Source organism: Lissotriton helveticus, chromosome 8 (genome assembly GCF_964261635.1).
Source record: "Lissotriton helveticus chromosome 8, aLisHel1.1, whole genome shotgun sequence".
Classification (NCBI taxonomy): Eukaryota; Metazoa; Chordata; class Amphibia; order Caudata; family Salamandridae; genus Lissotriton; species Lissotriton helveticus.
The window spans coordinates 1,628,989,613-1,629,007,737 of record NC_136069.1 but is presented as its reverse complement, the minus strand read 5'-3'; the positions used below and the strand labels follow the sequence as shown (position 1 = coordinate 1,629,007,737).

At 47.8% G+C, this 18,125-nt stretch overlaps 1 protein-coding gene across 2 annotated transcripts in view; it reads right to left on the bottom strand.

Annotated features, from left to right (window-relative positions):
- LOC144773578 (uncharacterized) overlaps positions 1-18,125 on the bottom strand; it is a 150,361-nt gene that overhangs the window by 9,584 nt on the left and 122,652 nt on the right. For both annotated transcript variants that reach the window (XM_078658698.1, XM_078658697.1), the window contains one exon: positions 7,793-7,906. The gene's annotated coding sequence lies outside the window, so the exon portion shown is untranslated. The remainder of the gene's footprint in view (positions 1-7,792; positions 7,907-18,125) is intronic.

The window sequence follows — 18,125 nt, the reverse complement described above, 5'->3', positions numbered from 1 at the left end:
GCAGTGCATGCAAGTGTCACTTTCTTTTCTTTTTGTGAAGCATGGACCAAACACCGAATCATTCATTTTAATTTGTCCACTGCTCACACTGATTCACAAACTATTTCTTCCACTGCCTCCACCTACCTTTTATCTCCACCAGATAGGCTAAATGTTTCTCCCTCGCCCCTCCCGGCCTAAAATGCATTTGTTAAAAAACAATTCTTGCAGAAGCACTGTACATACTAACAAGTTCCTGCATCCAATCAAAGGCATCGGACGTTAGGTTTACATAAATGGTAGGTCAAGAGAATTGGTAACGGTATTGTATTATCGCATTTATATAGCACTATGCTTTGAAGAGCTATAGGGCAATTAACTGGGAGTACAGCATTACTACTCGCCAGTACCATGCCAATCCACTTTGACAGTACCACTCCGCTCCTCACAAGTACTACTCCAACAATGCATGTAGTTCTCACATAGGGGAAACCAATTGGCTTTGCCAATGTTTGTTTTGAAAGTGTAGTTAAAGTAAGCAGTGCAAACGTGAATGCCTGCGGGAAATATGCAACAAGTTTGTACAAAGAATCTGGTACCTACTTTCCAATAAATCTTTGGAAAGATCAAATACTAGGAATTTATTACATTTGCGGAAATTAAATGTTTTACTTTTTACAAAGGTCTTGCAGACAAAATGGAATAGGAAGATCCGATAGCAGCGCTTTGAAAAACAAAACCTGAAAGTGCAGTACAAATTACAGACCGTTCAATCACGATTGAAAAATTAAAAGTAGCATATTTGTAAAATCCAAATCCATTAAATATCCTCAAAACACCGACATGGTAAACATATATATATGGAAAAATTCCCCGGACGAAGGGCTTTCCTGAAATGCATTCGGGATCGAGTTAATGTATGGAAAACGAGCTAATGAAATACTTTATACAAGTATGAACAAGTGTAAACAAATTACTGATGTCCACGGTGTGCCTAGTGTGGACGCTAATCTAATTTAAGCATTTGTTCATGTAAATCACAATCGCCACTATTATGTAGGGTAATGGAAATCGGTAAACCAATCTCAGAAGGATGACTGGCTAAGTTGGTCTTACTAGGACTCAATCAATCAATCATGTACTTGTTTAGCGCAACTACTCACCCGTAAGGGTTTCAAGGCGCTGGGGAAATGGGGAGATGCAGGTTCCAGTCCATCGAGGAGGAGGTATATCGAAGAGCCAAGTTTTGAAGTTTCTCTTGAAGATGGGAAGTGATGTTGTCTGAGGTGGAGCCGTAGGGCGTTCCAGGCTCTGGCTGTGAGAAAGGAGAAGGAGCAGCCTCCCGATCTGGTCTTTCTGGCGCGGGGGACCACAGTGTAGGAGAGCTAGGCTAATCGTAGGGTCCTTTGGGGTGTGTGAAATTTGAGTCCGCTGTTCAGGTGTAATGTAATGTAATGTAAAGGACATTTCTACCGCGCAACTTTCACTCCAAGGAGTATCTTGGTGCTCAAACAACTCAGATGGAGGAGTTGGGGGGGGGGGGGGGTGGGGGGAAGAGAGGGTGTCTAAGTTTTACACACACATTACACTAAAGTCCTACAGGTGGCATCAGACAGAGAGAAAATCCAGGTTTTTAGTGCCTTCCTGAAAGGGGCTTCGGAGATTGACCGCAAGAAGGGGGGGAGTTTATTCCAGGCTTTAGTTCCCAATACAAAAAGGGATTTGCCACCCTTTGTGGCCAACTTGAAATGGGGGGGGGAGTGAGTAGATTCTGGTGTGCAGATCTCAAACAGCGAGTTGGATAATACCTTTTAAACCCGTTACATAAATAGGTTGGGCCACGTTGGTGAAATGCCCTAAAAGTGGTTAAGAAAAGTTTAAACAAAATTCTTTTACCTATTGGCAGCCAATGAAGGGTATTTAATGCTGCTGAGGCTGATGACTTACGGGGCAGACGCAGTACAAGGCGGGCTGCCGCATTTTGGACCATTTGTAATTTGTGGAGAACAGTTTTGTTTGCTCCAACATATAGTCCATTGCAATAATCTAGCCTAGAACTAATTAAGGCCACTGCGACTGTTTTCCTCGCTGATAGCGGAAGAAGATCAAAGAACTTCCTTAGTGCTTTAATGATCTGAAAGCACATGCCTGCTACTGCCACGGCCTGGGGTTTAAAAGATAGCTGATTGTCGAATTTGATGCCCAGATTACGGGCAGATGCAATTGTATTAGGGGGCACTTCAGCATCTGCTGGCCAGCATACTATTGGGGAGAGAAGGTTGTTATTCCCTATAGGTAGAATTTCGGTTTTTCCGGCGTTGCACTTTAAATGGTTGTTCGTCATCCATTTAAAAGTTGCTGCAAGACAGTCCTTAAGATCTTCCTCGGCACCTGGCCGCTCCCTGTCCAACACCAATATCAATTGGGTATCGTCAGCGTATGCTAGAGCCCTGAGGAACCCCTGAGCTGACGATTTTAACCTCAGAGTGATATGGGCCTAGCACTGTTATTTGGCGTCTGTTGGTAAGGAAGTTCCTACACCATGCCAGAACCTGTCCTCCTACCCCTGCGGCAGCCAATCGGTCCACTAAGATGTTATGTGAGACCATATCAAAGGCTGCCGACAGGTCAAGTAGGATAAGGACAGCCTTCCCTGATCCATTGCTGCCCTTAATGTTTCTGCAGTAAAGAGTAGGGCTGATTCGGTGGAGTGTTCTGACCGAAATCCTGACTGATTAGGATGGAGAACGTTATTCTTCTCCAAAAAGTTGGATAGTTGGCTGTTAACAAACTTTTCAGTCAGTTTAAATAGAATGGGTAGCAGGGAAATCAGGCGCAGGTTGGAAAGGGTAGTAGGATCGGCAAGGGCCTTTTTTTGGAGAGGCTTAACAGCGGCAAGTTTCCAGTCGTCAGGGATAGTTGCCGTAGTTAGAGAGGAATTAATAATCCTGTTGATCATTGGATTAACCGTCTCTATTAAAAGATGCAACACCGGAGGGGGGCAGGGATCGAAAGGGGATCCCGATTTGCTGGCTAAAATCGCTTAAGCAGTTTCCTCCAGGGATACTGGGGCAAAGTCATCAAGGCAGGGGGAAGATATAGTCTCCACTATCGCTTCAACATCCATCATTGCAGTAGCTACTGGTGGGAAGGTGTTTGTAATGGCCAGGATTTTGTCATCAAAGTAATCAGATATCGCATTACATAGGTCCTGTGAGGGGGGAATCTCTTGCGATAGAGCTGAAGGATTCATAAAATCCTTGACAATCTTAAAGATTGCTTTTTGTTCATGTCCTGCCATAGATATGGCCTGTAGATAGTGAATTTTTTTGCGGATTTTATTCCTGCATGATACTTCCGTCTTGCTGCTATGTAGATGTTACGTGTGGCGGTGTCGTAATTTCGACGCCACCTACGTTCCAGGGTTTTAACTTCACGTAGTTCAAGCTTTAAGGTTATTGAGAACCATGGGGCATTCTTTTTTATGTTCCTGTGTTTCAGATTGTGGTTTCTGGATGCTTTTAGCAGAGTACCCGCTCCAGCAATCCAGTTACAAAAAGTCTGATTATCTGTCAAAGTAAGACCGACCAGGACTGGCATGCTATCTTTAAGTTTCTCAATAACATCAGGTCTACTGGCTAATGACTTCCAGTCTGGGGCAATTTTAGTGTTAACATTGTTGTTGCCCTTTGAAGGATTTATACTGGGTTTCAAAATTCCGACTATATTGAAAGGGATGAAAAAGTGATCTGTCCATACCTGGGGACAAGGGGATTTAACTGTCAAGTGAGGGTAGTTGGAACAGACACAGTCTAAAAGATGCCCTGCCTGATGGGTGGGTTCGCGGTTCACAAGAGTAAGACCCAACACTTCGATTGTATCCATAAAACAGCTCACCCCAGAAGCGTTGGGGGACTCAAGGTGCATGTTGAGGTCACCTAATACAGAAAAATTGGAAAACCTAAGTGTTAAATCACTCAACGCATCGCCTACTGTGTCCAAGAACTTAGAGGGAGGGCCCGGGGGGCGATAGATAAGAGCCCCAGAGAAAACAAAAGTATCATGGATTTCCAAGGAAAATACTAGTGCTTCTGCCTCTTATTTCCATCAGTTCTTGGGTGGAACATTTAAAGGTGTTTCGATAGATAATAGCAAGACCTCCTCCCCGTTGTTCATGTCTGTCCAACCGCTGGATAAGGAAATTGGGAGGGAGAGCTATGGCTAAGGCAGAATTACACCACGGCTTTAGCCATGTTTCTGTAACCAGAAGCCAGTCCAGATGCGATTCAATGATGAGATCATAAATATTCTGGGCATTCTTCACTAAGGATCGAGCATTGATTAAACCACCCTGTGTTAGTATAGCATCTGTGGATGTCTCTACCAAAGGTTCAGGAAATAGTGTCATGTGGCAATAGGCACAGCAGACAGGGCCATGCCAACTGTGCGGAGATATGGCACAGTTACAAGATGCTTGAGGCTCTTGAAAAGATAACAAAAAGTCACGTGACATACCTGGAACCAAATAATACGGGTAGACAGCAAAAATATAATTGCTCAGAATATCACGCCTCTCACGCCTCCTTGGCGCAGACTCTGGCTTGACTCAGGCGCGAGTCAGGCGCGAGTCAGGCGCTACCGCTGCGCGGGAGGTGTGAGCTTTAAGTAGAGGCTCACCTGGTCTCCTATCTGAGCACTAGAGCGCTCAGGCAAGTGGCACACTGAAGGATCAACACCCCCAAGATGGCGGCCAAGCGCCACGAGTAGGCAGTGAAGGAAACGATTTACTCCGCTCTATACGCGGTGAGGGCACAATTATGATGCAAGTATGTGGACGCGGCGATATTCTGGTGTGTGCGTGTGAGAGAATCTTGAAGGTGATTCTATCCATGATGGGAAGCCAGAGGAGTGTGCGCAGGTGCTGGTAGATATGGCAGTGTCTTGGCAAGTTGAGGGCCAGTATTGCGGCAGCGTTCTGATGGTTTGTAACTTGCGGTTAGCTTTTTGATTATTCCGGCGTAGAGTGAGTGGCCGTAGTCAAGTCTGCTGGTGATGAGGGAGTGAGCGACTGTGTCTATGCTCGAGGGGGATCCATTTGAAGGTCTTACGTAGGAGGCGGAGGGTGTGGAAGCAGGAGGATGCGAGGAGTTGATCTGGCGATCCATTTTGAGCTCAGCGTCCAGGATGATTCTGAGATTGCTTGCGTGGTCCGTGGGGGTAGGCGGGCTTCAGAGGGCGGGCGCCACCAGGTGTCGTTCCAGGCGTCAGCCCATGATGAGTACTTCTGTTTTGTCAGTGTTGAGTTGTAGGCAGCTGCTTTTCATCCATTTGGCGACAGCTTTTGTTGCGTTGGCTTCTTTGGATAGGGAGAGGAGGAGTTGGGTGTCATCTGCAGATGAAACAATGTAGAGTCTGTGGGTTCTGACAATGGAGGCGAGCGGAGCCATGTAGACGTTGAAGAGCGTGGGGCTGAAAGAGGATCCCTGGGGGACTACGCAGGTGGTTGGTGTAGGGTACGAGAGGAAAGGAGGGAGTCTGACCCGCTGCGTTCTGTAGGAGAGGAAAGAGTGGATCCAGTCAAGGGCCTTGTGCCGGACCCCTGCGTGAAGAACTCTTGTCCTAGGGTGCGGTGACAGACTTTGTTCAAGGCCGCTGAGAGGTCGATTAGGATGAGGGCTGCTGTTTCTCCTCTGTCCAGGAGGGAGCGGATGTCGTCTGTTGCGGCGTGGAGGGCAGTTTCTGTACTGTGTTTTTTTCTGAAGCCGGATTGGGAGGAGTCGAGGAGGTTGTGCTCTTCGATGTAGGTGGCGAGCTAGCTGTTGATGGCTCCCTCGATGACTTTCGATGGGAACGGGAGCAGGGAGATGGGTCTGTAGGTTTGGAGGTCAGTGGGGTCAGCCAAGGGCTTCTTCAGGAGGGGGTTGATGTCGGGGTGTTTCCAGTCGGGGAAGGAGGCGTTCGTCAGGGAGCGGTTGATGGTGTGGCGAAGTATGGGTGCGATGGTGTCGGTGGCTCTATTGAAGATGTGGTGGGAGCAGGGGTCCGTGGGGGCCCCGGAGTGGATTGACTTCATAGTCTTCATTGAGTCTTCGGTGGAGAGAGCTGTCCAGGAGTCAATCGTTGACTTCAGGGTGTCGGAAGTGGCTGGTGAGGGTTCAGTGTGTTGGCTGTCTTCGAAGTTGTCGTAAATGTTCTTGATTTTGTGGTGGAAGAAGGTGCGGAGTTTGTTGCAGAGGTTTTGTGAGTGAGGGATGTCATTAGACCTCGCTGGTGGGTTGGTCGAACTCCTTGATGATGCTAAAGAGCTCTTTGCTGTTGTGCGCGTGTGTGGAGATTGTCTTGGTGCGGTGTTGGGGTTGTCATCTTCCGCGGTGGTTGGGGTGGAGTTGCCGAGTGAGGAGGTGAGCTGGTCGTTGGTGATTTTGGTCCCGTTTCTTCGTGGGAGCAGGTGCTGGTGTCTGTGGATAGTGGGTGTTCTGAGGTAAAGTGGATACATCGATGGTCTGTCCACGGGAGTTTGGTGGTGATGGAGTTTCCTGTTGTGAAAAAAGGGGGTCACGGGTACGTCCTGCTGAGTGCATGGGTTCGGACACAATCTGGCGGAGTCCGATGTTGTGGATGTTGTCCAGGAGGGATGTGGTGTTGGGGTCTAGATAGTTGTCGAGGTGGAAGTTGAGGTCTCCCAGCAAGGTGTAGTTGGTGCACGAGATGGCTTGCGGGGAGATGTCTGTCATGGAATTGGTGAATGATCCGCGGGGTCGGTAGCTGAGAGCTCCTCGGAGGGTGGTGGTAGGGCTAGCCTGTATCTTGAAGTGTAGGTGTTCCATCAGGTCTGTGGGCTCGTCGAGGAGTGTGCTCAGCCGGAGGCTGGATTTGTGGACAATGGAGATTCCTCCTCCAAGGAGAGTGGGGCGGTCCTTCCGGGAGATCTTGTATCCTGAATGGCGATAGCTGGTCCGAGGTGGTGTTGGTCCAGGTTTCGGTGAAGAATGCCATGTCCGGGGTGGTGTCGCCAAGGAGGTCCCAGATTTCGGTGGCGTATTTGTGGAGGGATCAGATGTTGAGGAGGATGCATTGCAGGGTCTTTGGTTCAGTTGTGTTCTTGCGGGCGGGTTGCGTTGGATCAGTGGTCCTGGCGGTGCTGCAGGTGTGCCGGCAGTGGTAACAGCTGAAGGGTCTGTGGGTGTCGGCTGGTGATGCTAGCTTGCAGTTGTTGTTGCAGCCTGGGTTGAGTGCGTGGAGTACTCCAGTTCATAATTTGCCGATCACAGCAGAGATTGCTTACCGCTCCAGGTCAGAGTGGACAAGAAACGCTAGCGCAATGCACCACAAAGGCCAACATGCATACATGCAATACAGGTAAGAAAGTTATGGCACCTCTCCATATATGTGTAATGAACTGTAGCAAACAAGGCGAAACGAGGTGTAAAGCACAAGCAACGTATTCTCTGCAGTGCTTTGAAATGTGTCAAATCTGAAGTTGAAATCAAAATCCTCCAAAAACCATCTGTAGCGGGACTGGCAAATTGAAATCAGCTGCAGATGTCCGTTGAGAACTATGAAATGAGTGACACTGAGCCCGACCAATGGTAACAGGCTGCCTCTAAGCCTTTTATACGTTTTTTTAATAGAATTCGCAGGCAACAATGCATTCAACTTCTCAGGTGAGACCTAAAAATGGGTAATAAAGCAAGTTTGCTTCCTAAGTTTAATTGATTAGGGCAGTAATTCTGTGCCTATTGCAGTTTCATTAGGCATTAGAAATATGTTTTGCATTATAATATGTAATAATGAACAAGGCAACAAATATTACCCAATGACTGCAGACTGTCATTTTCCTGTTGCACTCCGGCACAGCCACTTCTGCCATGCTCCCAGTGATCATCTTGCTGGTGCTTCAGATGTTAACATCCTCAAACACTGACACCTAAAAGAAAACAAATTAAAACTTGGGGCCCATTTTTGCAAGACATGAGTACTCAGCCATCTCGGTTGTATGAGTAATAAAATAAACTCTTAGGGGCAAATTTTGAGGATCAGCACCTTATGTACACAAAAACAACTTGGATGATACTTAACTATGTTTCAGTCCTCTAATTTCGTTTTTTGTTGGCAAATTTGCCTGCTTTCAAAATGTGAAAAAGTAATGTTGAGAATTTTTCATGTCCTACAGCAATTCTAAAAAGTCCCTATCCCCATCATTTTGAAACTCTCGCCGAGCGAATGACTAGATAGGTCCAGAACTCAGCTGCAGGTTGCTTTTTATTCTAATCCTAAAGCATTCAAGAGTACAAATTACATTGAGGGTGGGAGGGTGAAGTAGCATTGGGATTTTACGAACAATGCGAGATAAATACAAGTTGGGTGACTTGATACTTCTAGGGTAAAAGTGTGAGGTGGGGGAAAGTTGTGTGCAAAGGGGATTGTTTTTGTGTTTCGTGCATCTCTCCTGTACATTACAATTGACATGTCACATGCACCACATAACTCAGATAACACATACACAGACCCTACAGCAGAGGTCTTCAAACCTTTGTCGGCCGAGCCCCCCCACCGCCATCACCACCTGACAAAAAAGTTCTGGAAGCTGGTACTCTGCATCGTTGATGGCCATTCCAGTCTGCAGAGCCCAGGTCGTGTAGGGCAAATAATATAAATAAAGTAAGAGTGTTTAGTAAACTGAAGTTTTTGTAGTGCACGTGCTTATTCTAAAGTTCAAATGAAGTCTCCAAGAAAAAAAATGAACGCAAAAAATTACATTGCTGCTTTATTTTTCACATAAAACACAAAATGTAGGATAGATTATCAAAAAACTTCCAAAACACAGGTGTGGGAGTGCATGTTTTTCTCCACAATATTTGTTACATTAGGCTTGTGGACTCTCTAGCTCTAGGGATTGTAACATGTTAACCAAGCAACAGCGACTTTAATCAAGGTCAAATTCATTTTTCGTAACTCACTGGTAAATTAAGCGATTTTGCCCAGGATCCCAAGATGTTGAGCCGATACCAGGACTCGAACCCGGGTCCCAAGAACCAAAGTTAGCACCTATGGCATTAATGCAAAATCCGCTCCTCCTTGAAACATCCAACGTTCCCACTAGTAGTGGGACGAAGGGAAAGGAGCAAGGCTTAAAAAAAATACAAAAAGCTCTTCACTCTTACCTGCTAGAGAATGGAATCTTCAGGAAGGATACAACAGTCGTAAATTCCTTGCAGTGAAACGTATTTCTTACGGTCTTACGGGAAGCAACATGGGGTGCAACTAGACCTGAACTTCGGGGGGGAAATAGGACCAAGACTGTCGCACACGTGAGAGGGACAGGTGAGTGAAGTGTTGCATGAGCAAGGTGAGTAGTGTGCTCGTGTTACTGCAGGGTGAGGTACAGGGTGAACGAATAGTTTACCTGTCTGTGTAGTTTTGCAGCTTGAAGATCTTTCTGGAATCACTATGCTGTGCATTATTCCGTGGTCTAGTGGCTGGGTCCGGAATCGTAGTCTTTTCTTTCTTTGTAGCCCAGGTGGGCGTTGATGTCCCACCTTTTGGTGTACTTCCTGTGACGTCGCACGCTTCCTGCGGAAGCTCCAACCTTTGGGCGCCATCTTCGGATCCTTTTTTTCTTGTTTTTGTGTTCTGTTTGTGAATCCATGGCAATGTTTTCAAGTTCTTCCTTAAAGTAAATGATTTTTCACTTTGTCTCTTAAAGTGTCTGTTTGTATTTTATTTCTTGTATTTCCACCTTCTTCTCCTGCCTCATCTTTCTGGCGGAGGTGGGTGGGTTCGCTAGTGAATCCAGAAAGATCTTCAAGCTGCAAAACTACACGACCGGTAAGAAACTATTCGTTTTGCAGCGTGAATCTTTCTGGATTCACGATGCTGTGCATAGACTTTGTAGCGGTTTGTTATGTTTGTGGCGGCTGGGTGGAAGATGAGCGTTGGTTGTTGAATATATGTTGAAGCACTTTGTCCTACTTGTGCTTCCTTGTTCATTTGTATATCCACGCAGTAGTGCTTAGTGAACGTGTGCACTGAAGCCCATGTTGCTGCCAGGCATATGTCCTGAATCGGTGTGTTAGCCAGGAAGGCTATTGTTGCTCCCTTTTTCCTGGTAGAGTGGGCTTGTGGCCCCTCCGTTAGTTCTTGCCCTGCCTGTTTGTGGCAGAATTGTATCGGTTGTGCGATCCATCGTGCGATGGTGTCTTGTTACTGGACTACCCAGGAAACTGGTTGCGAAGGACACAAAACTGCTTTGTTTTCCTGTGCTCCTTTGTTCTTTCAATGTAATGCATTACTGCCCTTCTAGCGTCCAGAGTGTGCAGTGCACTCTCTGCGCTTGTGGATTGTTTCTGAAAGAAGCTCGGTATTTGTATTGTTTGGTTCATGTGGAACCTTGACACCACCTTTGGCATAAAGCGTGGGTCCGTTCTCATTACCACCCTGTCATTGTGTATTTGGATGTAGGGTTCTTGTAGCATCAGTGCTTGCAGCTCACTTACCCTGCGCAGCGAGGTGATTGCCACCAGAAAGGCTGTCTTCATTGTGAGCATTTGTAGTGAGGCCTTATGAATGGGTTCAAAGGGCGCTTTCATAAGCTCTGTTAGTACTAAATTGAGGTTCCATGCCGGTGGCGGCATCCTCTTAGGTGGTGCGATCCTTTTTGCCCCTTCCAGGAATCTCTTAACCACATGGATGCTGCACATATTCCTCTGCTGTGCTGGACAGCAGTAAAAACGGGTGTGGTCATGACTAGCTCAGCTTGTCATGAGCACACGAGAGGTGTACCTCATGACGAGCTGAGCTCGTCATGAGCATCGAAGGGGCTAACTACTTGTGATGTAAAGAAGCTCTTTCCTGTCTCTCCTCTTGTGTAGGCTACTATCGCTGCTAGGTGTACTCTTAGCAAGGATGAACTTAGTTTTGCTTGCAGCAGGTGTGTCAGATTTTAGCACAGTTGATTTCCTTATTTTCTTGTATAGCTTTTCCTTGCTGCACCCTTATGTGAACCTCTTCCATTTTGCCACATAGCACCTTCGTGTGGTAGGTCTCCTTGCCTCTCATAGCACCCGCACAGTGCTCTCTGGTAGCCTTAGGTGTGCAAACTCTGTCTTCAGGAGCCATGCAGCTAGGCTGAGGCGCTCTGGTTCTGGGTGTAGTACTTCTCCGTTTTGCATGGAGAGTAAGTCTTTTCTTTTCCCGAACTTGTGGGGTGGTCCCTGTGCCATTTCCATTATTTGTGAGTACCACGTCTGCCTTACCCACTGTGGTGACACCAGTATCAGTGTCATGCTGCTGGTTCTTCACTTGCTGAGCACCCCGTTTATCAGTGGTATCAGGGAAAAAGCGTAAGCAAATGTTTTCGACCAGCTTATCCGTAGGGCATTCCCCTGGGATTGTTCCTCTGGATGCGAAGTATCTGCATTTTGCATTCTGGTGTGTTGCAAATAGGTCTATCGTTGGTGTTCCCCACCTCTTGAATAGCCTTTGCGTTTCCTGTGCATTGAGCTCCCACTCGTGGGATGCGGAGGTCTGTCTGCTGAGCCTGTCTGCTTCCACATTGTCTTTTCCTGGTAGGTGTATGGCCAGTAGGTCTATTTTGAGTGGGATGGCCCATCTCCATATTTCCTGAGCTAGATTGGATAGTGAGACTGATTGTGTTCCTCCCCTTTTGTTGATGTAGAACATCGTTGTTGTGTTGTCTGTTTGTATCAACTCTCTCTGGTTGTACAGTTGTTTCTGGAAGGCCTTCAGGGCGAGGAGCAGGGTCTTTAGTTCCAGGTAGTTGATGTGTCTGATCCAGCTGCTGGAGTCCACAGACCCCTCACCTTGAGCCTGTTCATGTGTTCTCCCCATCCCATCTGGGATGCGTCTGTTGTGATGGTCACCGTTGGGGTTGGTGGTGTTAAAGGCCTCCCGTTTGTTATGTTCTCCTTGTCCCACCACGTTATCTCCTCCTGTACTGCGTGCATTACAACCACTAGATCTTCCCAACTTCCTGTAGCTTGTGACCATTGTTGTTGCAGCCATTCCTGGAATGGTCTCATGTGGAGCCGTATATTGGGGACCAGGTGTATGCAGGACGCCATCATCCCCATGATCTTGCTCGCTGTCCTCATTATCAGAGCTCGCCCCTTCTGGTAGTGGCGTGTCTCCTTCAGCAAGGCAAGTGTTCTCTTGTCGCTGGGGAACACCTTGCTCTGTATGGTGTTGATCTGTGCACCCAGGAAGATCTTCACTTGCTCTGGTTCCATTGAGGATTTCCCCCAGTTATGGAGAATCCCAGGTCTGTCAGCGTTTGAGACCTGCTGTGTGTGTTCCTTGCATGTCCTGTGGGAACTTGCTTTTATTGGCTAGTCGTCGAGGTAAGGATATACATGAATCCCTTCCTTAGGTGCGCTGCCACAGCAGCGAGACATTTGGTGAAGACCCTTGGTGCAGATTTTAGTCCGAAGGCTAGGGCTGTGAACTTATACTGTTCTTTGTTGATGGTAAATCTTAGATGTTTGTGCTGCCTGTTCATGGGGATCTGTAGGTAGGCATCTTTGAGGTCTATGGTGGACATGAAGTCTCCGTCCCTTATCTGAAGAATGACCTGTTGTAGGGATGTCATTTTGAATTTTTATGTCTTTATGTATTCGTTTAGGAACCTTAGATCCAGGATGGGCCTTAGCATTTCGTCCACCTTTGGTACTAGGAAATAGTTTGAGTACACTCCCTTGTTTCTTTCTCTGGATGGAACTGGTTCGATGGCCTCCTTTTGGAGGAGTTCTTGTGCTTCCTCTAGGAGTAGCGCTAGTTCTTTTGCTGAGTGCGCCTTCCTCTTTGGTTTTTTGTTGGGTGTTTTTTTTCTAGTTCTATGCAGTATCCAAACTGTATGATGTTCAGAATCCATTCGCCTGTAGTTATCTTCTTCCATTCCTGGAAGAAATGTTTTAGCCTGCCTTCTACTGGTGTTACATGTTCGTTGATGTTTGGTCCGTGTAACCCTCTTTTGTTGACCTTGTTGTGCCCCCACACTCGGAGTGGTCATGTGGGTGGGCATGCTTGGCGGGAAGGAGTCACTTTGAGGTGGGTTGCTGGCCCCCTCTTCTTGTTTGCCCTCATCCATTCGCCCTCCCGCGAAAGGACTGGCCCCGAGGCTGGTACTGCCAGGTTTGTTTTTGCTGGCCCTGCTGCGCTTGATAGTCGCCCTGGTAGGTCTGCTGGCATGTCTGGTGTGACGTCCCCGGCTGGTTTCCCCCCCTTACATTTGGTCTCCGTGTCGGGGTACCCCTTCTCATTCCTCTGAATTGTAAGGGCCCCATGGACCTTGCAGTCTCATTTTCTTTTTTGAGCTGGGTGAGTTTCTCATCCACCGGTGCCCCGAACAGTGTTTCTCCATTGAAGGGGGTGCTCAGAATGTTTTTTACTTCCGGCATGAAGCCTTAGATCCTCAGCCAGGCATGCCTTCTTTATGTGACCCAGACCATCATGAGCCTGTGGATGTGTCAGCCCCACCCAGGGCTGATTTCAGGCATGAATTTGCTATATGCTTGCCTTCCTCCACCTGGTAAAACGCTCTGTTGGTATTGCTCAGAGGTGTTTGAGCAGCTGTCCGACCTCGTCCTAATGCTGGTACTCGTGTCTGTTTAGTAGGGCATTAGAGTTTGCAATGCGCCAGTGTACCGCTGCATTCCTCTCTATTTTCCTCCCAGTTAGGTCCATCCTCCTTTCTTTGTCTGGTGGTGGGCCTGAGGTTGTTGGAACGCGACGGATCCCTGGATGTAAGGGGGGTCCTTAGAAGAGTGCTTGTACTTCTTCTCTGTCCTAGGTGTGACAGACCTGCAGGTCGCTGGGTCATTGAATGCCTCCCTCCCTTGGTCCAGGACACTTGGAAGCATGGGGAGGAATTGACTCCTTGTTTGAGTGGGGAGCAGGGTCTCCAAGAGGAAGCATGCCTTTGGTTTTTCTTCCTCTAGTTTGACTCCATAGGCCGTTGCCGCGTTACTGATGACCATGTTGTAGACCCCAATGTCGTCTGGCGGCGAAGGCCTCGAAGGGTAAGTCTCCACAGGCTCTTCTGGGCTTTCGGCGTCAAGGTCCTGCCATTCCAGGTCCTGTGTCACCGAGGATGCAGAGCCGAAACCCGTCCGCTGGTCGTCTACTTCCTCTTCATAGTATAGGCTCTCTTCCTCTAGGTGTTCCTGGGGCTCGGGAGTTTTTGGCGGTTCTTCGGCGTCGAACTCCTCTTCTATTTCAACAATCATCAGCAGCTTCGACGGAATCGTGAACCGTTTCATTCTTTCGCCGAACTCTCTTCCTTTGCAGTATGCTATCCATTTCAGCCTCGAGCCTCCTCTTTTTTCTCTCCATATCGACGGCCTGTTCGGCGTCGAGTTTTTCGGCCGATCTCTTCGATGTAGTAGTCGACGTCGAAGCAGCCTTCTGGTCCTTCTCCTTCGAAGTCGAGCGGTCCTTTTCGGGGATGTGCTTAGTCAACCATGGCTATTCGCCAATTTATTTATTTATTTATTCAAAGTTTTATATAGCGCGAACAAGATCCTTACAGATATCAGAGCGCTTCACAGAGACATGGTAAGATAATAATAATAACATACATAGAACATATCAATATACAATCAGGTAAACAAGTAATATAAGAAGGCACAAGTCATTGATCCCACTACAGAGGTGTTCAGGTACACCCTGGGTGTGTGGATGGTTCACACCAATGTCGTAGTATATAGAGAACACTGAGTGGGGGCATCGGGAGAGCGAGTCAGTAAACCACAGTGAATCATATATTGGTCTGTAGTAAGAGAGTAGCGTAGGAGTGTCCCCATCAAGTAGAAGTATAGAGCCAAAGGACAGGTGAACAGTGATACAAAGCAATGCAGAGTCTCTGATCCAGTACCTATAATGTTCAGGAGATCTTGGCCAGAAGGAGGGTTTTCACCTCTTTTTTGAAGAGTGCAGTGGAGGAGATAAGCCTAGTTTCAGGAGGGAGCGCATTCCAGATCCTGGGTGCCATTCCTGAGAAGGAGCGCTTGTATGTTTTCTCTTTCCGAAATCTACAAGGTTTCAGGAGTAGATTTTTTGTACTTCTATTGGCTCTAGAGCCTCCTGATATAGACAAATTTTGCGCGAGGTAGTTGGGTGCATTGTGGTGCACGGCCGCGTGTGTCATAACTGCAATTTTTAGCTGTATTCTGGCTTCAAATGGCAGCCATTTTAGAGACTTTAGGTCTGGGGAAATATGCGAATGTTTTCTTGAGCCAGTAATGAGTCTCGCGGCAGCGTTCAGGGAGGCTCTTAAGGGTGCTGTTGTGGATAGCGGGAGTCCGCTGAGGGCCACAATTCCGTAGTCGATTCTAGGGATGACTAAGGCTTGTACGGCAGTTCGGAAGTCTTCGGCAGGGAGGAAGGGTTTAATTTTCCTCAGTGTGTTGATTTGGAAATTAGCTCCTTTTGTGGCTTTGCTAACGTGCTGCTGCATGTTGAGCTTGGCGTCGAGTGTGATGCCTAGGGATTTCGCCGAATCCACGATGGTAGGTTGGACATTGAATGCTGTTAGGTTATTGAGCCAGGTTTGGGTGGTGGGAATTTTCGCCGGGGGTGAGATGAGTAGGAACTCAGTTTTCAGAGCATTTAGTTTGAGGTGGTTATCGGCCAACCACGATTGAGTGTTAATAAGCGTGGAATTCAGGTGTTTGATATCTTCCGGGGATTGTAGTTTTAGGTAAAGTTGTGTGTCGTCAGCGTACATATGGAATTGGACATTGGAAGCTTGGAGCAAGGTGGCGAGCGGTTCCATGACTAGGTTGAACAGTGTGGGGGAGAGGGAGGATCCTTGTGGAACACCTAGATCTGCAGGCACAGGTGTAGATAGCACATTGTCGATCTTGAACTTCTGAGACCGATTGTGAAGGAAGGACGAGAACCATTTGAGAACAGTTCCCGATAGACCCATTCTAGTGCTTAGCAGCTCCAGCAAGTTCTCATGTTTGACCGTGTCAAATGCCGATGAGAGGTCAAGAAGGATGAGGAGGCAGGACTCATTGCGATCAAGAATTTGGAGGGCGTCATCAATTATGTGTGTCATAGCTGTTTCCGTGCTATGTTTCGCCCGGAAGCCTGATTGACCAATTTGACCTCCTAAATCCTCATCAATGTGTTTTGTTAGCTGGAGTTGGACACATTTCTCCAGCAGTTTGGCCAGGGTGGGGATATTGGTGATGGGCCGGTAATTGTTGAGGTCAGATGGATCTGCTGTAGGTTTCTTTTTTTCTTTTTTTTAAACATTTTTATTGTTGCATCAAATAAACATACGCAGCAGTTCAATCATTAAGAGATGCGGCGTCAACATTCCGCCATATCTAGTAGAAGCGCAACATTTTCTTATTTTTGAAATATTGAACCATAAACAACTTTCAGGTGTACAGAATGGTCTAATCAGGGCACGTTAAGATCACAGCAGCTTTCTGGGTACGTCAGGCCAGCGGGCCAGACTACACCACCCACAGGTAGCGTTACCATTGTCTATGCCTGAAGGGCTAGGGATGACCTAAGCAGCCTGTCCCCATGCCACCCCGTCCCGCCCGTAGTCCCTCGTTCACTCCACAGCATCCTCCCCCTCTGAACTATCTACATCTTCGTCTTCCGGCAGCGGTTCACAAGGCCCCCCCCTGTACGTGTTCCAAGGCAGCCATATTTTGTTCCATTTGCGTGGATTGGCCCTCTGCTGATATACCGCCCGCTCTACTACCATAAGCATGTCCATATTCCTGCACCACTGTGCCAAAGTCGGTGTCTCTGATGCCCCCCACCTTTGCGCTATATCCCTCTTCGCTAGCATCATCCCTATAACCACCCATTTCCGCCCCTGTGGTGTAAGGTCTGTCGGGCCCCACACATGTAACAAACAAATTCTGGGGTCAGGAGTGAATGGGAGCTGCAGTGTCTGGGCGATCGTGCGTGCCACTCGCTTCCAGTATTCTATTATGTTCGGACAGGACCAAAGGGTATGGAACAGTGTTCCCTCCTCCCCACAATTTCGCAAACAATACGGGTGATCTGCTCTTTGGAATTTGTGCAGTGTGGTGCGTGTGTAGTATACTCGATGTAGTATCTTGAACTGTACCAATCGGAATCTTGTTGAAATTCCCGCTTCTTTAGGCGATGCCATTGCGGCGTTCCAGTCTGCCTCATCCAGATCCCCAACATCCCCCTCCCATTTCCCTTTCAGTGTCTGTAGTGGGTCAGGCAGGTTATTTACCAACTTGCGATACGTTAAGGAGGTAGCGCTAGCTTCCATGTAGTCAGTGAGTAGTCGGTCCTCTAAAGGGGCCGATGCCGGGACCGGGGTACCCGGTGTCAGCGCACCTAGTAGAGCATGTATAATCTGTATGTATCGATATGTCTCAGGGGTGTTCAGCTCATACTGTTCTCTCAGTGTGTCAAACGGAATCACCCATTCACCCGTCCACAGATCACCCACCGTGGAAATTCCTATAGTGTCCCAGCGGTCAAAGCCTTTACTACGTCTCAAATTTCCCAGCGATTTAGAGTCCCACAAGGGAGTGAGCCGTGTGATCACCCCTCCCCATTTCAGACGGGATTGAGCTCTGTGCCACAACGTTACCGTGTGTTTAGTCGGGCCGATCAGTTTTGTCGTTAGTCCTGTGTTGCAGAGCGGGGCCAGGAGCGTAGCAGTGCCAAGCTGCCGTCTATCTGCTAGGTATGCCGGGTCTTCCTGCGGTGCATGCAACCATTGGTTAATCACCTTGAGGTGTGCCGCCCAGTAGTATAATTCCAGGCTTGGGAGCGCAATCCCTCCACTGTACCAATCTCTAATCAGTTTCGCCTGCGCTACCCTCGCCGGTTTACCTCCCCACAACAGATCGGACAGCTGCCCCGCTACCTGTTTGAAAAAGGAAGGCGGTACCACCGTGCTGTAGGTTTCTTGAGTATAGGTGTGACTTGCCCCACCTTGAGGGAGTCTGGAATGAGGCCTTGTTGTAGGGAACTGTTGATGATTTTGGTCCAGAGAGGGAGGAGCAAGGGGATGAAGTCTTTTACAGCATTAGCAGGTAGAGGGTCTGTGAGGTGATTAGAGGGCTTCAAGGTGCAGAGTAGTTTGTGTATTGCTTCTTCCGAGTAATCTTCGCCGG